This window comes from Sciurus carolinensis, chromosome 14, assembly GCF_902686445.1.
Source record: "Sciurus carolinensis chromosome 14, mSciCar1.2, whole genome shotgun sequence".
Classification (NCBI taxonomy): domain Eukaryota; kingdom Metazoa; phylum Chordata; class Mammalia; order Rodentia; family Sciuridae; genus Sciurus; species Sciurus carolinensis.
Genome location: NC_062226.1, coordinates 8318493 through 8340871, shown reverse-complemented (window position 1 = coordinate 8340871; position 22379 = coordinate 8318493). Strand labels below are relative to the sequence as shown.

Here is a 22379-nt window from a genome sequence, read left to right as displayed (position 1 = left end):
AGGAGGCTGCATCAGGCCTGAGGCCCCACAGCTCACCAGAAAGAAAAGAAGGCAGGGAGTGAGGGTGGGAAGCAGGAGAAGCCCTTTAAGGGGCTGACCAAAGTTTATCTGCACCCAGCCCTGGGATCCGGACCCCAGGTCATCTCCTCAGAGCCAGGTTTGCTCAAAACGGTTTCCTGGAGTGTGTTCGGTCTCCCTCCCAGAGAAGAGGTTGAAGAATAAAGGCAGGCCTCAATGTGATGTCACCCCTGCCTTCTCCCCCAACTGTCTACTGCCCCTAGAGCTGGTGACCTTGCCTATTCCTGGAGGGCACTCCATCATCCTTCTATGCCCTCCTCCCACTCCCACTCACAGGTCTGGTCTCTCACCTGTCCTGGACCAACCGCAACAGCGCCGCCTCCAGGCCATCTTGGAGAAGTGCATTTTCTGAACCCCATGGGTACCTGGATTACCTTGTTGGGGGCTGGTGGTGTTGGGCAACGGACCTCCTATCTCTGAGACCCTCTGTAAAATGGGGTTGGTAAAACCTCAAGGGGCAGCTGCGATGATGCTGTGAGATCACTCATATACCTGGAACGTGTCTGGCACCAAGCAAGAATCCAATAACTGAATCTGTTTGAGTTTGAATGATGTACTTGTTGGCCTGGCTTGAAAAATTCCCAAACATCCAACAGTTTCTGAGTTTCATGAAAATCTTATAGAAGTCTTGGCTTCTTTCTTTCCTTTTTTTCTTTGGCTTTCAGATGCATGGCATTAAATTGATGACAATCTTCAGTTCCACTTACAGTCATTCTGGACTACACATGGGTCCTCTGGCCTCTTTGTTTCCTTTATTTGTCTATTTCATCTCCTTCTCCAATCTTCTCCCCTCCTTCTCCCCTCTCCCCACAAGTGAACATTCTTATGTTGTCAATGTGTGAGTGTATGTGTGTCTGTGTCCATGAAAATACAGCAGCATATATATAAGTAGTATTCAACAGACATCTTATTTGTCAAAATAGGTTTTGCTGGTTTTTTTTTTGTTGTTGTTGTTGTTTTGATACCAAAGATTGGGGGGCCCTTAACCACTGAGCCACATCCACAGTCTGCTTCTATTATTTTTTTTATTTAATTTGCTTAGGGACTCACTAAATGGCTGAGGTTGGCTTTGAACTTTTGATCCTCCTGCCTCAGCCTCCTGAGCCACTGGGATTACAGGTGTGGGCCACCGTGCCAAGCTTACTCTCTTCTTTCATTCCAGCAAACTGCTGCGTGGTGATCATTCTTTGTATATGCCACATGTGACTTATCCATCCCTTCACATGGGCATTTTGTTCTTTCCATCCCTTGGCTGGTATATACTTGAAGAAACATCCTTAGACCTTTGTATTTGCACCCTGGTGTGAGAGGTGCTCAGGGTATGTCCCCAGAAGTGGAATTCCTTCAGTGTGGGGTGCATGTTCTCAAATACGGCTGAGTTCACGTTCCCTCTAGGACCAGGGTTCCTGCATCCCTGGTCCTCACCAGCAAACACCAATCTGATGGCTGTAAAATGGAGCTCATTGTCACCTCTCTCTCCTTTCCATCCTAGCTGTCCCTCCTGGATGTGCTGCAGAAGGAATTGATGTAGCCTCTGACATGCCAGATACTGTTTGTCACCTTTTAAGACAAGTGGTTTCTGCTGCTGGACATGCCCCCCACACCCCACTGCTCCCCACCACCCTTGCTCTATGCTTTGTCAGGGAGGCCATGCAAGGCACTGACTTGGTCACCGGGGCATGGGCTGGGACATGAGCCTGGAGACAAGCCAGACCCAAGAATTCTACCCATTTCAGGATGCAAATCAGAAATGTGGGCAGAGGACAGTGGTGTGGTGACTACATTTGGGCTGCCATCCTGAGCCCATTAGTTGTCCCTTCTCCTGGCTGCCTCTGAGGCAAGAGGGGCTGCTGCAGTAGGGGCTGGGAATGGGTGGCTGCATTCCCTTCAAGCTCACATTTTCCAAGTCCATGAAGTGCTTTTGTGTACAGGCTTTCAGGGTCTGGAGCTCTGGAATCAGAATGTGCTGGAACCACGTTCTGACTTAGCCACTTCAAAAGGCTGTTGTAAACGACAGACACAGTACATGTGAAGGGCTTAGTGGGGTTCCAGACACATGCTAAACCTCAAAAATGGTGATATATTATTATTAACAACCCAAAACCACAGGAAATACATTCTCCACTTTATGAATAATAAAAATGACGCCCAGAGAGGCTGAATAACTTGTAGGAACGCAGAATTCAAATTCAGCCCCATCTGTCTGGTGTGTCATCGCCCCCACCCCCATTTCCATCTTTCTGGGCTGCCTGACTTCATTAACTCCCATCCTCTGCCAGGACCCTGGCTGGGTCCAACACTAGATGCCTGATGAGGGCTCCAGGTCCTGAAGGCCTCCCCCAGTCGGGGGAACATGTCCCACTGGACTGTCCTGGCAGGAGTCCCTCAGGGGGTGGGACCCAGAGCAGGCCCAGGCTGGACTACAGGAGGCTCCCAGGTGTTGGGGAAGGCGGTTGCCTGGCTATTCTCCAAGCACATTCAGAGCCAACCCAAGGGAAACCCCAATTCTGTCAGTGCTGGCCTGCCTGGGGCACAAGCAATGGAGACATTAAATATTAAACATGTCGGCTGCCTTCCAAGGCTGGTAATTAAAACTCTTATTTCATATTTTACACAGGATGGACGGGGAGGTCACAGGCTGCTCTAAGAGGTTTCATAGTTTCTTGTTCACAAATGAAGTGGCTCTTCTGAGGAAAACTGCCCTCTCACTTGGGACCCTCTTGCCCTACTTTATAAAGTGATTTCCAGGGAGGGAGGGGGAGGGAGTGGAGGTCGGAAGGTCTCCAGGGTACAGAGCCGCACTCTGGGACCCCAGCAGGCTCTCGGGCTTTCTTCCAACCTCTCCAAAATGCCTATGTACCCAGGAGGCTGCGGAGGGCTCGGCCTTAGACCCTGGCTGCTGGAACGGGCACTGCAAACCCAGAGGGAAGGAGCGCCGAGACCCCACGCGGTGAGGGTCGGAGGGAGGGGCGTCTTCTCTTAGCCTCCGGCGCCATCTGCTGGCCGCAAGCTGAACTGCAGTTCTCCCAAAGGCCAGGAGACCAAATTTGAGTTCAGGGAGGGGTGGAGAGGTGGTGGGGATCAAGGATAAAACCGTCCTGGTGCTCCCAGAGGCATTTTAAAAATACGATTGAGGTGTTGATCACTCGGTCATTCCCCGGTGTCAAGGGGGAAATCTCATTCTGGGATCCTTGGGGACCCAACCCAGAGCAGTTGAGTAGTGATCTCAGCTGGCTATCCATGAGGGTGGGCTGTCCATGTGGCCAGCACTGATGGAGTGAGTGGAGCCCTGGACTACATGACTGACATTATCTCACTGAGCATGCCATCAAGACGCTTGTCATGCCCATTTTACAGATGAAAACACTCAGGCTGAGAGAAAACCCTAACCAGACAACTTCCTTGATCACCACCATCACCACAGTCAGCCTCTCTAGGGCCTCTGTTTCTCCTGGGACACACCCAGGAGCCCCTGTCCTTGTCCCATCATTGTAACCCCTCAACCCTAGGCACACTCACCTCTGCCAGGACTTCCTGCCCCCTGCTTGTCCTTCTCACTATTCCGCATGGTAGCCAATCTGATTTTAAGACATGAAGCATAACACCCCCCCACCCCCCGCAGCTCAAAATCTTTGGCAGCACCCATTGTTCTTTAAATAAACTCTAAGCTCCTTACCATGTTCCAGAAGGCCCCATGGGGTCTGCAGGAGGCTGGGGTCTCACCTGGGTTGCCTGGAGCCCCTTTCCCCTCTTCTCCTTCCCTGTGCTCAAGCCTCGCTGTTCCTCAAATACACCAAGTTTTTTCTGGCCTCATCCTTTTTGCAGGGGTTGTTCCCTCTGCCTGGAGTGCTCCTCTCTTCGCTTCTCTAATTGAGAGTATGGCTTGCCATGGAAACAGGCCCCTCCTAGACCCCCTCTCTGAAGTCCACCTGCCTTTCCATTTTCTATCCCAGTCCCTTGTTTTGTTTTTCTTCACAGAACACACTGCCACTTGCAACAGCGATTTTTACTTTCCCACTAACTTGTTTTTGTTGTCTTCCCAACGAGAATGTAAATTCTGAGTCGGTGGCAAGCATGTCCCTTTTGTTCACCAGCACACAAGGCCTGGTGCATAGTAGGTACAAAAGTATCTGTGGAATGAATGAAAAAGCGCTGTGCTATGGAAGGGACAAGTTGCCCCGGAAGCAGAGCGGGACAGCTCCACTGAGACCTGGAAAATGAATAGGAGCAGCCCAGCTGAGAAGTGGGTGGCCAGGAAGAGCACGGCAGGAAAAGGACGAGCAGGAGAAACGGGCAGGAGGTTGCGGGCCACCTTCCAGAACCTGAAATTGGAAAGAAAACCTATACAGGGGGAGAGGAGGGAGAATGTGGAGGACCCACGTCAAGGCTGTGGCAGAGGGTCCAGGGCTCCTGGACTTGGACCTTTGGCACTAATGCCACTGAGAGGTGAGGGGTAGGGAGGAAGGTGCAGATTTGTGTTGCATGCACAAGGCCCTGGGTTCCATCCCCAGCACTAAGGATAAATAAATTAACTATTCCTCAATTGTACTGTAAAGCATGCAGGGGAAGGCTGGGTCAGGGAGACCAGCTGGGAGGCCACTGCGGTCGTCAGGTGAGACGGAGGCAGGGAGTGTTGCCAAACCGGCCAGAGGAAGCAGGAGTGAAGTGGAAGGCGTGGGAGACAGAGGCTGGGCCGAGAGGCTAGCAGCCTTGGGAACAGATTAGACAGGGAGTCTTGAAGGACAGAGAAGCATTCAGTGGCACATTTCTGCCAAACTGGAGAGACATGTGGAGGTGGCATTCATGGAGATGAGGCACAGGTTGATGTGTGGGAAAGAAAATAAATGTATCAGCTATAATCTTTATGTTGCAAATCACAGAAAACTCAACTCAAATTGGCAATTACTGGGAGGTCCAGAGGTGGGGTGTTTGGGGAATGTTTTGCTTAGAGGTCAATCATATCATTGGGGACCCTGCTTTGTTCTGATGTTTTGTTAGTGTTGTTCTTCTTTTGATCCTGCCATAGTGTTAGTGTCTTCCTGAGGCAGCTCCCTTTGTGGTGACAAAATGGCTGCAGCAGCTCCAGGCTTCACCTCTGCACCTACCCAACCCATAAGAAAAAGCGCAGCAGCAGCAGAATAGTCTTTATCTAAAATCCTAGCATACTTCCCCATGTCTCATTGGCCTAAACTAAACAGGCCTTTGGTGCCCATTTCTGTCCCAGTGAGTGTAGCCTGGGGATGGCATGGCTTCAGTGCTCAAGGTTGCTTACTTGAGCTAATCACCGGCAGTGTCTTCTCTGAGTGGGTCAGAGCAGCTTCTCACCTTGGCTGAACTTGAGTCCCTGGGGGTCAGGTCCAGGGCTGGGCATTTGAAGAGCTCCCCTGGGTGATCCCAATGAGGCATACGGGGTTGAAACCCACTGAGTTATCAAACTGGAGCCTGTTCCTCAATTCAGAGAGGTGTCAACTCCAGCCCCTCCCAATGTATGCAGTTGGGGAGGGCTGGCAGGGAGGTTGAAAAGGAACCACTGCATCCAGCCCACCTTGACCACACTGGATTTGAGCTGCCCGTGGGCACCAAAGGCCAATGCAGTGCTGGGCACAGATTCAGGGCTGGTTTGCTTTAGCACCTCAATCAGCTGCCGTGACCTATTAATACTTTACATCTTCAGTGACTGCAACCTTATTTTGTAATTGAATTGACGCTGTTTATATGCTCCACCCACCTGCGATCACAGTGAATTTTTCCGTCTGACTGCTGGTAGCAGAAAACAATTTTGGTGAATAACTGTTTGGGGATCGAGGCGTCACTGAGCCCTGAGTATTGAATTTGTCTGTAGCCCCATTAGTCTCACAGCCAGTCAGGGGTGCACATTCCCAAGATGGACATTGAGGCAGCAATCCCTGTGGTGACATCCTCCCACATCCATCGCAGAATTTTCCATTTTATCCTGTGTCAGTTTGTTCCTTAATGAACATCCTAAAATCCTGGGGCTGAACACAGCAGTTGATTGTGTCACTCACATGTCCACAGGACAGCTGGGTGAACTGATGGGGGCTGGGCTCAGTGGGGCCACTCTGCTCCAAGGGTCTGTCACCCTCCCTGGGACAGCAGGCACTGTGGTAAAGCACAGGAGTGAGGGAAGCACAGGAGGCCCCTTCTGCCCCTCCTGACCGGCCGGGTCACTCAGGATGGGGAGTGTGCTCTCCTTTGGTGGAAAGGACCAGGAGGGCATATGGCAGACAGTGCAGATAGGAGGGGAGGCAGAGAACTGGAGCCAGGGAAGCGCAGACCATGCCTGGAGATGAGATCACAAAGGCGTGAGGAGTCACGTCCTCTCCCACACACAGCCTCGCCTGAAGGGGAGGGAGTCCTGCAGGTTAGCAGCTCCTGGCTGCCCTTTCCTTGTGGAGATGCTGGTTAAATGGCGAATCTCACATGAAGAAGCAGGAGGAGCTGAGCAGATCTATGTAACAGAGGCAAGAGAGTGAGGGGAGGGGAGGTGGGAGCTGGGCCAGGAGAAAGAGTGCTGCCTGGCTCCAGGCAGCTCTGTGGCCCTATCCCAGCCCTTCCCAGGCCCATCCAGGTTCCTGGCCTGGGTTCCTTTAATACACCATTGGAGGAGGCAGGGCTGGAGATGTGACATAGATTTTTAATATATTTTATATTTTATTTTTAACTTCAAGCACTTGCTCTACTATCAACATACATTTTTTAAAAAACTACTCTGGCCAAGAATAGCAGAGACACTCAAGAACAGGTAGCAGGCGTCAGAAGCTGCTTATTGCCAAGCAATGGGAATCCTGGTAGTATGATATTAGCCCAAGAGTAGGCACAAAGACCAACCGAGGGGGACAGAGACAGGAAACAGTCCCTCACACATGCAGGCACTTGACAGAGGTGGCCATAGACAGTGGGGAAAGGAGAGTCCTTGTGTAAGCTTACTAAACAAGTACCTGAGATAACCAACTTATGAAGGGAAAATGTTGTTTTGGTACTTGGTCTCGAAGGTTCCAGTCCATGATCACTTGGCCTGTTGCTCTGAGCCTGTGGTGAGGCAGTACATGGTGGCAGGAGCACCCAGCTGAGCAAACTGCTTCCCATGCCAGGGAACAGAACGAAAGAGGGGCTGGGATCAAGTGCCCTTTAGAGCATGCACCCCATGACCTAATCTAGGCCCGCCTCTCCCCGTTGCCTCGCACTGTGGACCTAACTGTAATATATGGGTCCTTGGAGGACATTCATGATCCAAAATATAGGTCCTTGATAAGTAATTAGGGGACAATTGATTATTTATGAGAAATAAACCAAATAGACCTCTACTTTCATCCTGCACAACAATACAAATTGTGTGCAGGTCTCAAGGACGGTGGAGAGCAGGAACTGGAGGGCTGTGAAGGACCATGGTGGCTCCTCTGCCCCGCACTCTGTCCTCCTCCTCCTGTTTACAGGTGTGTTTTAGGCACTGGGCACTAGATTAGGACTTCAGTGCATTCTCATTGAATCTCTACAACATTTCTCCTGGGCTGGTATGATCATCCCATTTTATAGCTGAGGAAGCTGAGGCTTGAAGAGTAAGTTATGTGCATAAGGATATCTAAATCACAGGGGCAGGATTGGGATTCCAACTCAAGTAGGGCAGTTCCAGAGCCCTCTGCATTACAGCATTCCTGCTGGAGACAAGAAGTTCAATAAGAGTGGAGCCTGATGTGGGGAAGGATTGGGGGTGTGGCGGTTAGAGGGTGAATGGAGTGAGGCGGATAGAACCAGACCATTGAGGGCCTAGAATGCCAATCAAAGAGCTTGCCCCTCCTCCTCCAGGTAAGAGAGCATGGGGAGGGTTGGGAACCCAAAGAGTCACTTGCTTCTCTATGGCAAGTCCCCCATCACCATGCGAACTTCTGCTGAGGCACACCATCAGGACCCCGGGTCAGGAGTTCTGAGTGAGGGCTGTTCAGATGCAAGCTGCTCCCTTCCAACTTTACTCCTTATCTCTTAAGTCTTAGAGGTGACCCAGATGCACCTTCCCTGTCCAGGTCATGTCAGAATCTGGCTTCGCTGGATGCCAGGTGAGGGTAGAACCAGCAGGCTGGCTAGCCATATCAGTTGGAATGTTTTGCTCACATAAACACAGAAATGCACTGGAACTGGCTCATGACCTACACTGGAAATCTTATGTTTCAAAAACACAGAATCAGAAATGCCACCAGGGCCCTGGAAAAACTAGAATCAGGAATGAAAGATTAAATGGAAACAGGTGGCTCCTCCTCTTCCTGCATCCCCTCACTGCTTAGTCTGGGTCCATCTTCATGCTTCTCTATCATTCCCACAGTCCTCTGCCTCTCCAGCCACCCTGATTCCCACATGATTCTGCACCATGATTCCCACATCCCTGGCTCTAGCTCTGTCTGCTCCCTGAGCCCAGGATCTTATTCCCAAACCCCTCCCAGGCATTGCCATTTGGATAATCCCACAAATATCTCAAACTCAGCATGTCCCAAATTACATTCACCACCTGCTCTGAACCTGGTTTCTTCACACTGTGTTTCCACCCCATGAGCGCCACCATCACCCAGTTGACCTAGTTGCCGATGCCAAAAATCTGAGTCACCCTATGCTCCTCCTGCTCCCTCACTGCCACATTTGAGTCACCAGGTTTAGGTAATTATTTCTCTGAAGGAGCCCTCAGATCTGTTCCTTTCTCGAAATCTCCATGGCCACTACCTTAAACTTCTCTCACAAGGAGAACAGTTGTAGCCTCCGTATAGGTCTCTCCCCTTCAATCTAAAAACAAAGCAGGTGAGTCACTCCTCTGTTTAAAATCTTCATTTACTGGCATAAGGACAGACAAATAGTTTGATGGAAAAAAATTGAGACTCCAGAAATAAACCCATACATTTATGATCCATTGATTTTCAACAAGAGTGCAAAAATGATTCATGATTGAAACTTCAATCTTCTCAACAAACAATTCTAAAACAACTGGATCTCGAAATGCAAAAGAATGAAATTGGATCCCTGTCTCACACCACATGCAAATATTAACTCAAATGGATCAAAGATCTGAATGCAAGAGCTGAAACTATAAAATTCTTAGAGGAAAACATAGGTATAAATATTTGTGACCTTGGTTTACGTCAAGCACAAGCAACCAAAGAAAAAACTTTTAATTGCACCAAAGTTTAAAAATTTTTCTGCTTTAGCTGGGGGTGGTGGTGCACATGGGTAGTTTCAGCTCCTTGGGAGATTGAGGCAGGAGGATCTCTTGAGCTCAGAAGTTTGGGACCAACCTGGGCAACAAAGACTCCATCTCTTTTGTAAAAATGTGTTTCCCATCAATATGTACAACTATAATGCACCAATAAAAAAATAAGTGGAAGAAAAAGGAAAAATATGTTTCAAAGGACACTGCCAAGAAAATGAAAATATTTACAAATCATAAATGTAATAAGGATCTATTTTCAAGAACATATGAGGAATTATTAGAACTCACCAATAAAAAGGCGAATAAACCAATTTAAAAAGTCAAATGATTAGGTTGGGGTGATGCTCACTGAGAGAGCACTTGCCTAGCATTCATCAGGCCCCAGGTTAGATCCATACCCCCCCAAACAGAACAACAAAAAAATCTGAATAGATATTTCTTCAGGGAAGATAAACAAGTGGCCAATACACATATGAATGAAAAGATGTTTAACATCATTAGTCACTAGGGAAAAGCAAATCAAAACCACAATGAGACACTTTATACCCTCTAGGGTGGCAACAATAAAAGGGACAGACAATAGCTGAGACAGGAGGATGTGGAGAAGTTAGAATTCTGATACACTGCTGGTAGAAATGTGAAAGGGTGTGAAAGGGTGAAAGGGTGTGGAAAACAGGGTGAGTTCCTCAAAAAGTCAAGCACAGGGCTGGGGCTGTAGCTCAGTGGTAAGGTGCTTGCCTGGCATGCATGAGGCCCTGGGTTTGAACCCTAACACCACATTTGAAAAAATTTAAAGTTATTTAAATATGTTTCTAAAATGTGTTATTTAAAAAAAGAGTCAAACACAGAGCTACCATATGGTCTAGCAATTTCACATCTAGGTATATACCTAAGAGATCTGAAAATATATGATGTTCACCCAAAGATGTGCACGTGGATATTCATTGTCAGCATTAGCCATAGTAGCCAAAAAGGGAAAGCAACCCTGATGTCCAGAATATTATTCAGCCCTAAAAAGTACTGACACATGAGACAAAGATGAACCCTAGGAAAACACAGTGGCCACTTGTGTTTGATTTCATTTATAGGGAATGTCCAGAATAGCTAAGGGCAAAGAGACACAGAGCAGATTGGTGGTTTCCAGGGACTTGGGGGAGGAAGGAATGGGGAGTGGCTGCTAATGAACGCAAACTTTGAGCAGCTCCACATGGCCCCAAGGACCTTTCATGATCTAGCCCCTGCCTGCCCTTCTAGTCCCTTGCTAGTCTTTCCATTGATCACTTTACCCAGAGAATCAGAACCACAGGAGTGATTTTTTTTTTTTTTTAAAGGATTTAACATTGGGACTTGACTTTAGTTCCTGGGAGCTGGATAAGCAGTTTTTCTGTTGGATGTCCTTGTGTCTAATGTATGGCCTCCAACAGCGTCTGACTAAGTGGAACCAAGTCTGCTGCTTCATCTCTTCTTCCTACCTTCGCACAAATTTCCCTTGAAGCCAACACAGCCCCAGAACTGCACAGGGAAGGGCATTCTGGGAAATGTAGTTCCAGCTTAATTAAATTGCACAGTACAAAGATTACAGTGGTTCTTCTCACCCGTGCCTGGAGCACAGGCCCTGTTCTCATCAGATCATAACAACTCATCTTTCAACTCTAGCCTCCTCTGATCTGCCTCAGCCTACTTCATGAAGTCTACAGTTGGGGAGCTTCTGTACAACTCCGAGGGCACAGATCACATAGTCATCATGGACTTGCATCTTTATGTGATTTTTCCCACAATGGCAATAAAGTGACTGGAGCCAAGAGGCATCTTTTTCTAATTCTAACACAAGTTAGAATTAGAGGCTCTTGTGGGGCAGATTGCACTTCTTTTATCTCAGGGGTGGAGGCTGTTTCACGTCCTAGACTGTGAGACCCACCTGAAAGAGATCACAGCAGAACAACTCGGCTGTGGTTCCCATCATTTAAAATAGGGCCTGGCACATAGCAGACTCTCAATGTTTGTAAAGCAGGAAAAAATGAATATCTGGGAGTTGAAAGAGGAGTGGCCGAAGAGAGTCCAACAGGATGAGTGGGTTCAGGAACTGGGCTAGAGGTAGACAGCTAGACAGCATAGCAGGGTGGATCAGAGTATGGCTTCAGGAGCAGGCTCCCATCTCCACCACTCACTAGGGTGTGACCCACCCTGTTACATCACCTCTCTGTGCCTCAATTTGCTCATCTAAAACTGAGCACCTCCCTCAAGGGGTTGGAGGAGAATGCATTGGGCTAATGTCTGCAGAACACTTGGATAAAAGCATACAAATATTTGTTAAGTAAATACACACACACACATGTGCACGTGTTACACACACACAATAAATAAATAAAATGAAGGAAAGATGAAGCATTTTGTTTCTCTCTCAAAGCCAGGGCAAAAGGCAATGCCCCTCTAAGGAAGTTGCTGCTGGGGTTCCCCATTGCAGCAGCTGGAAGGCAGCATAGTGTTTCTACTCTGAAAATGTATAGGTTTAAGAGTGGGAAGACAAATGCCCTGGCGGTAAGAACATTTAGACTAGAGGGTGTTGCATTAGCATACTGTTAGTTAAGGAATTATAGCTCTTAGGATACCAGCTTTGGCACAATAAAATGATTTTTAAAACAACATTTTAAGAACCTGATTAAAACATAATGCTCTGTTTAGTTACTGCCACAAAATGTTTCGTTTGCAAATTACAGCCCAGCGGATTTAATTTACTTTCTGCTGACACCCATATTAGACGTGATGGACCAGGCCGGCGCAGCAGGGCTGCAGGCTCCAGAGCAGTGTGGCGGGGAGATGAGCTTATGGGGTCCACCGCGGAACTGCTTTGGAGGAAGTGTGATGACCGGGACTCTGTGCTACCCCTGCATGGCACACCCCAAGGGTCTCATGAACGGCCTGCACACGTGGTCCTTCTTGCCCGGTAGGGTTTGGGGCTGTCAGGACACTGTGCTGAGAAGAGACTGAACATTGGTGATCAATGACCAACTTCAGCCCCTTATTGTGACCTGACTGTCACCCTGACTTCTAAAACTGATTTGAGCCGACACTGGACAACAGAAGCTCTCATTTGAAAACCTTGTTTTGTTACTCTGGAAAAATGGGAAGAACTGATAATATTGAACTGTCGTTGTCATGGCAACAAAGGGCTGGGATTTGAGAGGCCATGTGCTTTTTGTTTGTCACAGCCCCTGCTAGTCCTTACTGTCTGCCTCACATGAAGGAGCTTGAGACCACCGGGATGCTGGTTTTTTGCATGTGAACCGTTTTTCTTGGGTAGAGAAGCATTCTCTCACTCATTCTGGGATCCAGCAGGAACAGATGGCTTTGACGCTGGGTAACTGAGGAGAGTTTACTGGGATCACCTATAAAGGTAAGGCCGGGACTTTACAATGATATAATACTCAAGGCTACCGACTGGGAGCTATTGCCACTGTAAGTCTGAAGGGACATGGGCAGGAGGCCTGAAGAAGAGGGGGCTACTGACCTGGCTAAGGCTGGGTCAAAGGCTGCAGCCACACATATCACTCTATGGGAAGGAAACCCTCAAGATAGTTATTCAAATGCACGCTCCCCACTCCCTCCAATCTTCTCTGTGGCTCCCATGAGTTACGCAACTGGAAGTCAGCAGATGAGGGAGTCCATGCAGAAAAGCCTCCACCCAGCACCGTCAAGGATAGGGAGGCAGAAAGGATCGGAAGGAAAGGCCAAGTGGAAGAGACTCAGCATGTCCTATGTCAACACACACGCAGGTGCACGCACACGTGCAGGAGCAGATGTTAAGGACAAATGAAGAATGTAGTTTTGTGTGGTAGTTAAGGTCACACCTCCTCGTACACTTACTGTGTAAATGCACACTCCTCTCTTCTCATCCATATCACCTTCCAGGCCCCCAAGATATCTGACCTTGCCTCTGGGACTCTGGGAGAGCTATCCTCTTCTCCACCTCCGACCCTCACACCCAACCACACTCTTGGTTTTATGTCCATTTGAGGAAGGAGATTCCCATTAGTTCTATGACAAGGAAACGGCATCAGAGGACCCTTCTGGTCCTCTCCACCCCCTAGTCGGTGTGGTGAGGCAGGGGCAAGTCAAGCTGTCACTGGCCTTCCCCTGATACGCCCTTTAGAATAGCTCATCCCTGTTCTGCTCCTGCTGTCCTGCAGCAACTAAGCAAGGCAGAACATCCAGGAGGGAGGTTCAAGCTGCATTCTTCAATTCAGACTTACCATAAATAAAACTGAAGCTAGTGTCCCTGTTTGATCTCAGTCCCTTGTGGCCCATGTTGAATGTTTGGTTTGTTTTGGCTGCCTACCATGGAGCCAAATCACCTGGATTTGAGGAACCCTCATTTTATGAGACTTGGAGGGAGGCAGAACCCACCTCCCACTCTAGAAACCCAAAGGGCTAGTTAGTTGATTTCCCAGCCTCCCTCACAGCTGGGAAGTAGGCACTGTCCCCAGCATCACTAGCCAGGGGACTCTGACTTGACCACTGGCCCTGAGAGGCAGTGGTGGCAGCTGCAGCAAGATCTGCCTAAAAGTAGCAGGGCAGCAAGAGTGCAGACTGGGGAGTCCAGTCAGCAGTGACAATGACGGTGGCTATGGTTGTGGCTGTGGTGGCAGCAGCAGCCTGAGCACTCCAGTTCTGTGGCCCAGGTGTAGTGTGGTTTGGTCACATAGTCAAGGAGCTTGACTTTCCAGCACTCCCAGGGACTATGTGAGCCACCCAAGACCCTTTCAGTGCATTCCTTCTCTGCTAAAATCCATTCCAGTTCCATGCAGCGTAGAACTTCTACTGGTATACACATGCCCCAACAGCCAGGCCCCTGGAGGAAAGGGGGTGAGTGGCAACCGCCCACAGCCTGCGAACCCAATAAAACTACCTTGATTGCTGGGCGGGGGGGGGGGGCACTTTCCTATAAACCCAGCTACTCAGGAGGCTTAGGCAGGAGGATCACAAGGTCAAGGCCAGCCTCTACAACTGAGCAAGACCCTGTCTCAAAAAATAAAAAGGGTTGGGGATGTAGCTCAGTAGGAGAGCGCCCCCTGTGTTCAATCCCTAGGTCGGCAAACAAATTTTTTTTAATTTTCAAAAAAACAACCTTGATTATAAAAACCAGAAGAAGCCAAAGCCTCAGACTGACAAACAGTGAAGTGAATGTGCCAGTTCTCTTGAGTCTGCCTTTCTCAGGCAAAGCCGAATCCAAACTTTCACCAAGAAATTTCCTTTTCCTGGCTCTTTTTGACATCTTCTTGCTGTCAACTTCTCTGTCAGATCCTCTCAAGGTTCCTCCTCTTATGGCATGCTGAGTCTACAATGATTCCTGACCTTATATCCTCTCACACCATCTGACAAACGAGAGCTTGCCCACGAGTCCTGGGAGTCCAGGCTGGGTTGCACGCCTGTCCCAGAATACCATGGTGGCAGGAAAATGGAATATGCGATCAGCTTTAGCTAACCAAGGCTCCTCCCAGAGCTGAATCCCCTCACACCTCACAGTGAGAAGGGGACAGGTGGCAAAATCCCCAAAGAAAATTAGCTCCCTGTGAGTGGAAAGAGGAGGATAATGCTGGGACTCAGGAGACTCAGGTGACCTGGGCCAGTCTCAGCTCTGCTCCTGCCCAGTGGTGTGAAGCTGGCCCAGTCCCTGCCCTCCTCATGGTACAGTGCTCACGTCGGGACCATGGTGGAGAGTGGGCCCAGGCTGGAGTCCTTCCAGCCCTGCTGTTCTACAGACCTGTGGGCCTCTGAGGCATTAGGCACTGTGGATACAGTGGGTGTGAACTGAACTGTCCCTCCTCCCCGATTCGCATGTTGGAGGCCTAACCCCCAGTGCCTCAAGTATTGGGAACAGGGACTTGAATAGGTGATTTAAGTTAAAATGAGGCCAGTAGGGTGAGCCCCAAATGGATCTGACTATTGTCATTATAAGAAGAGGAGACAAAAAAAAAAAAAAAAAAAAAAAAAAATCCAGAGATGCTGGGGTGCCCGTAGTAGAACATCTGCAAACCCAGCAGGGACACCTTGGGAGAAACCAAACCTACCGCATCTTGATTTTAGGCTTTCAATTTCCAGAACTGTGAGACAATGAATGTCTGTTGTTTCCTTTTATTTACTCCTTCTTCCCTTCTTTCCCTCCCTCCCTCTTTCTCTCTTCCTCTCTCCAGGGTCTGCTCCATTGCCCAGGTTGGCCTTGAACTTGAGATCCTCCTGCCTCAGTCTCCTGGTAGCTGATATTACAGCCATGCATCACAGCACCAGGAAAATATCTATTGAAGCCACCAGTCTCTGGTATTTTGTTATGACGGCCCTAGAAAATTGGCACAGTGGCTATGAACTTGGAAGAAGCAAGTCAATCCATGAAGTGGGAAGATGAATCAGTCAGAGTTCCTATCCCTGTCTGGCCCTCACCAGATTTTGTTGAACCCACTCACTTCAGTTCTCTGAGCCCAGAACAAAATAGGGGGAATACATTCTACGAAAGCAGTTGAACTTACAACAGTCTCAGTTGGTCATTTACAGACAGGGTGACCATGGGGAATGTGATAAAGCGGTATCAGTGAGAGAAGGGTTAGGCCTTGGGCCCCAGGTGAGTACTCAGTGTGGTGACCCATCACTGGCCAGAGGAAGTCACCTTCTCTCAGCCCCACACAGCCTACACCAGACTCTGCCCTCTATGCCTAGGCTCAGAAAGTTTTATAGGCTCCCTCTCCCAAATTAGAAGATTTGCCTTATGCTTCTTCTGGAGTCTCAGACACCTCACCTGTGAGATTAGGATGTGTCTTGCACAGTACTCAGTAGTGTGAAGATTACCATGATGGGGTAGGCTCAGACCCTGACCTTGCCTGAGTTAAAGCCGTACTGTTTCCTAAATGCACCCCACTCACCCACACAAAACCCACTCCAGCCCACACCTGGGTAGCTGGACAAGCCACCTCATTTGGTCTCTGGGTACCCAGGTTACTTCCCTCCATCCCAAGCTCTACTTGGCAGCCAGCATGATCTTTCCAAATAGTCTTGAACATATAATCCCTGCAGAAACATCCTCGCTCCTTCCATGTTTTCCTGTCCTCAGAGTCAAATGCAAGTTCCTCCCATGGCTTAGCAAGCAGGCCTGCAGCGATCAGATCCCTGCTGCCCTTCCAGCCTCAGTGCCACCCCCCGCTGCCTTTAAGCACCATGGTCCCACCAGACTGAACTATTTTCAGTTCCTTAAACATATGGGGCTGTGTGCTTTGTTCTCTCCAACAGGAAAGTGCTTGTCCCTCCTCTTCACTTGGCGAGCTCATCCTTTAGAATTTATTCTAGGAAGCCCTGCCTGGTCTGAGTCCATGGTGGGCCTCCTCTGGACTCCTTCAGCCCACAGCTCCGTCGCTGGATGGGAAATGCCCTTTTCTTCACCTGTCTCCCTGATGCATCCAGAACTCTGATGAGGAAAGGAATTGTGACTGAATCCTTGGACCTGGCAGAGTCCAGAATATCACCACAGGCCCTGGCTAAACATTTGCTAATTGTATTAGTTTTCCATTGCTGCTGTAACAACCTACCACACGTAACAGCTTAAACAACACAACCTGATATACAGTTCTGTAGAGGGGGTGTTGAGTCAGAAGACTGACATGAGTCCCAACCACTCTGGAAGCTCAAGAGGAGGCTATTTCCTTGCCTGTTTAGATTGTTGGCAGAATTCAATTTCTCAATAGTTGTGGGACTGACAGTTTTCTTTTGAGTGGTCAGCTGAGGGTTATTTCTATCCTCAAGGAATAGCCCTTGTGACTGACTTCCTCCATCTTCAAAGCCAGCAACAGATCAAGTCCCCCAAACACTTCAAGTATCTCCTCCCCCTAACATCTCATCTGTTAGGCAGGAAAGAAAGTTGTTTTTTTTTTCCTTTTAAGGACTCATGTGAATAAACCACGTAGGTAATCCAGGATAAACTCCCATCTCCAGGTCTGTGACCTTAATCACATCTGCACAAATCTCTTTTTCAATGTAAGTTAACATTTGTAGAATTTCCAGAGATTAGCTCTTTAAGGAGCTATTATTCTGCTTATCATGCTAATGAATGAAAACTACTGAAAAATCAGCAGGATAGAGAAAAGGCCTAGATGAGGGCACCACAGTTAGAGAGTTTTGGGGCCTGATTCAGTGTCCACTGCCCAGTTGACAGGAAGGTGGAGGAGTTGAGTTAGTAGTCCACAGGGAGGGTGTACAAACCAGGGGAGTAGGAGGGAGCTGGAAAGAAGAGCCTTCTCCACAAAGGGTAGGGCCAGATTAGAATTCTTTGGGGCTAGTGAAGATGCAAGGTCAGAAAGAATTAAGATCCCAGGTAGGATGTCTGGGAGGTGGGTTCAACACCCCTTGGACTGGATACTGATCCTCCCAATAAATTATAACCCAGATGTCAGATAGAGTCCAGGTCCCTAAAGGATGGTCAGCTGAAACCACCATCCTTTCCCTATGGAGAGCTCCATGTATTTCCAAGATGCCTGCAAGTATAGCCAGGGCAGACTTGTCACTAGTCCCTCCTGGATCTGAGTGACAGCTTGTGCTGAACTTGTTCAACTTGTCCCTTGTACCTCATTGTCTCCAAAGGAACTTGACCCTTGCTTTGATGTAGACCCCCCCACACACCATTCCTGCAGGGCCTTTGTGGGTCAAACAGTTTTTACTGAAAGTCTTAGATGACAGAGGGGATCACGTATGAAATCCCTTTTATCCCGAATGAACGTTCATGGACAGGCATCCTTCCCTCGCCAGGCTGTCCCTCTGCTTGCACCCAGTGGCTCCCTGCACTCTCACCACCTTGCTGCTGGCGCTCTCTTTCACCCTTCCTCTTCACCCCCTTTCCTAGATGGCTCTCCCAATTCTCATCTCAATACACAGAGAGAAGGTGATAGACTGAATTTTTGGACCTAATTCTTCACCCTTCTGTGTCCTTTCCCATATGATTTTGTAGTTCCCCTCCCTAGTGGTGGACTCTACTTTCCTACCCATTGGCCTGGGCTCAGTCGTGTGACTCTTTTTGGTCACTGGGATGTTAACTGAAATGACATAAGCCAAACACAAGATATACTTGCATAGTGAGGCTTGATCTCTCACCTCTGCACGCCATGAAAAGAAATTCCTCTGGGTAACTGTTGTTCCATTAACCCAGGCCCCAGAATGAAGATACACGAGGCAGATCTGAGCCCCACCTGCAGAGAAGAGCCAAGCCCCACTAGACCCACAGCTGGGAAGCAGAGCAGTCCAACTGAGCTCAGGTTAAATCAGCAAATCCTTAGCTGACCTGCAGTCACACAAGTGAGAATAAATAATTTTCTTAAGCCACTGAGTTTTAGGGATTATTTTGAAGGATATTACAGTAACTGATGCTGGAAAGGGTGGGGGCTGCCATAACAAAACTTTAAATATCGGTTTGGGGACCAGGTCTGGTCCACTGGGTCTGGGACCAGGCAATAAGCAGCAAGGAAACATTTACAGGATAGAGGTTGGAGAACAGTGGGAGAAACACAGGGAAAAGGCAGCCCGTGTTAAGTAGCGTAAAACATTTAATAAAACTATTGTAGGTGAAGATCCAAATGGCAGAAAATTTAACGAACTTTTAGAGTTGAGAGAAGACATCTAGAAGCAGAATATCAAAAGCAGGACTTTTTGATACTAGATAAATTTAAATGTTTCTACTATAAGAAAGACATACGCAGAAAAGAACTAACTAGTTTTGCAAGCATAGCTAGAAAGAATCTAAGTCCAGAAACTGCTTGGTTGAAAAATAGAAGTTTATAATCTTCAGCCTCTCTCATCAGTAAAATGCTTAAATTAGAATACAATTTGGGAGCAAAAACCAATCAAGGGTATGGATCTTTTGGGCTGACAAAAGAGTTCCTAGAAAGATTAGGGATGTGTCCCTGCACAATCCGGTTGATCTATAGAAAGACATGTCAAAAGGAATTATGAGTATGGCTTTTGTCACATGGCATTGACTGGAATAAAATACATAGAAAACCCGCAATGTTTTCAAAAGCTATGTATTGGCAAAAGTACCTCCAGTCTGCACTGAAAGAAGCAGAGATTTCCCCAACTTTCTATGGGAATGTATGGAGCTGAGAATGCTTATCAGTCACCAACACGTGTATACTCTTCAAATGATTTCGAGGTACTCTTCAGAATTAACCAAGGGAGTTGTTGGAAAAGGAAGAATTTCCAAAGGGCAGAACCAAGAGATGTAGAGAATGAACTGGGAAACCATTTCCAGAATCAAGGGCCTGATCTAGAAACATAACTTAATCCCAGGTAGGGAGACCTGACAATATTTGCCCAATGGGACTTCAGAATTGCTATGGGCCAGTGACATCATCCCATTTGTCCTCCTTCTCAAATGATAGTGCTTGTTGCAGTTACTTTATTCCTGTTCCACCATTGTACACTGGGTATGGGGGTGAGGAGGCAGATAACTTTGTCTTTTTAATTCACAGATCTTAGAATCCAGAGGAACCACATCCAGACCTGACTTAGATCATGGGATCTTGAACTTTAAGCCTTATAAGGCTTTTGAGTCTGGATGAAACTTTGGAGGATTTGGAGATTGGGGGTGAATGTGTTTTGCATGTGGGAGGAACCCACATAGCTTTTAAGACTGCAGACTTTGGTCAATTCATTTACTGTTCTTAACTGTTCATGACACCCTGTGTCCATGCCTATTGTCATGACTTTGTGGTTTATTCCTATAGAAGCAGAGTGCACTTCCCTGCCCCTTGACTTGGGCCTTATTGTGTAACTTGCATTAGAACATTAACAAAAAAAGAGAAGGCTTAAGATGCTGAACCCCTGACATCCTTACAAGATGAGTTTCCCTGGGTAGCTGCTGTCACTTTAACTTGGGCCTGAATGAGTGAATACCTGTGGAACAGACCCATTCCCCCAACCAACAGAAAGAAACCAAACTGGGCTAGACACAGTTGAAAGCACAAAAGAATACACAATGGTGTTCTAATCCCCCAGGCTGGGTGTTTGTTATTCAACAATAGCTAAATAATATACTTGCCTTTTGCCTCTGTGGTCCCTACCATCAAAGGACTCTAGACTAACACTTGCATATCAAAACCACATTGAGGTTCTTAGTTAAACAGAATTGGCTTCCTAAGATTACTTCCGCCCACAAATTTCACACTCTTAACAAGATGGTCATACTTTTAAATCACAATCTTTAATTTTCTGTTTGGTTTTATCAATTGGAAATATATTTGGCTATAGAGAAAATCCACAAAATAGTGCCTTAAATGAATAAGGGGTTTGTTCATTTGATGGATGGATAGATGAAAGATAGGTAGATACATATAGTGATTGAAATGAACAAAGGACTTATTTGATGGATAAAGATAGAAAATGTTTTATGTGATATATATGTGTATATATGAATACACAGACATGTATTTTTCAACCTTGCTAGAGATCTGTTTAATTAGTCTTTTTTTTGGGGGGGGGGGGATACCATCCCCAGTCCTATTTTGTCTTTTATTTAGAGATAGGGTCTCACTGAATTGTTTAGCATCTCACCGGTGCTAAGGCTGGCTTTGAACTCCTGATCTTCCTGCCTCAGCCACCCGAGAGGCTGGGATTATACGTGTGTACCATTGCACCTGGCCTTGGTTTGACCTTTTTCAATCTTACAAACTATAAATTGCTATTGTTTTTTGCCCTTGATTTTTGTTATATTTACTTATGTTTGCCATTCTATATTCTCACCAATTTAAATTTTTTCTCATATCTTCCCCCAGAATAATTTTTTTCATCCTGCGATACATCTTCCAGAAGAAGCTTGAGTTAAATTCTAATGGTAGAAATTTAGTTTTTGTTGATCTAAAAACTATTGGGTTTTCATCCTTGAAAGATTATTTTGCGAAGTATACAATTCTAAGTGGGTATTTTCTCTTATTACAGTAACACTTTTATTTCAAGCTATCATTATCAGAAATTCCATTATTGCTGTTGAAAAGTCAGATGTTAGAATCATTGTCATTACATTGTTGATTATCTGATTTTCCTCTTCACCTGCTTTTAAAATCTCTTGTTCTTTGGGTGTTCTGTGGTTTCACCAGAATGGACCTAGGTCTCCCTTTTCCTTACTCTGTTTAGGATTCCTGGTCCTTCCGAGGGCTCTTACCTTTCATCAATTCTGGAATTTCTTGGTCATTATTATTTGACAACTACCTTGCCCCACTTTATTGCAACATCTCACATGAGTGCTAAACATATGCTGGACCTTCTTACTCTTTCACTTTCTTGTCTCTGAGATGTCTTTTGGATTATTTTCTTCAAATCTATCCTCCAGTTCACTAATCTCTCTTCAGCTATACCTCATTTGGTATTTAACCATTCTAATGAGATGTACAGTTAAATTATTATAATAGGCATGTCTATACCTCTTTTAAAGTAGTTCATTTTAACATCTGCTTGGTAATTTTCAAGAGTATTTTGATCCTCATTTGTGATTCTAGTTCTTTGTTTTTTAAAACATGCTTTTTCAATATTCTGGTTCTAAAACGTCCATGGCAGTTGTGGATTTGCTTCTGCTGCTTGTCTTCTCTTCTTATTTCCTAATGGGTTTTGTGGTGAAGTACCACACACACTACCTACTCAGCTCAATTTTAAATACAAATGTTCAGCTCATAGGGTTTGGGACCATGCAAACTGCCCATATGAAAGTTGGACTTTGGCTATGAATCCTCTTGAGAAATGTTGTTTCCCTCCATCCAGAGCCAAAGCAAAGACAGACGACCATCCTTGCTCTCTACCTCTGCATGGCATATTTAAAAAAAAAATTTTGTTGTTGTTGTTGTAGATGGACATAGTATCTTTATATTTTTTATGTGGTGCTGAGGATAGAACCCAGTGCCTCACATGTTCAAGGCAAGTGCTCTACCACTGGGCTACAGTCCCACTGCCCGGCATATTTTTATACCCTAGTTTACCTTTTCTCTAAGGTATGTAGCTTCTTGGGTCCCAACATGATGCTACAATTTGGTTCTTACCCTGCCTGGACTCGGGTAAACACCTTGCAGTTGGTAGC

At 46.9% G+C, this 22379-nt stretch overlaps 1 protein-coding gene across 1 annotated transcript in view; it reads right to left on the bottom strand.

Moving 5' to 3' along the window:
* The window catches only part of LOC124964793 (uncharacterized), a 66011-nt gene that overhangs the window by 26741 nt on the left and 16891 nt on the right, over positions 1 to 22379 (bottom strand). The window lies entirely within an intron of this gene.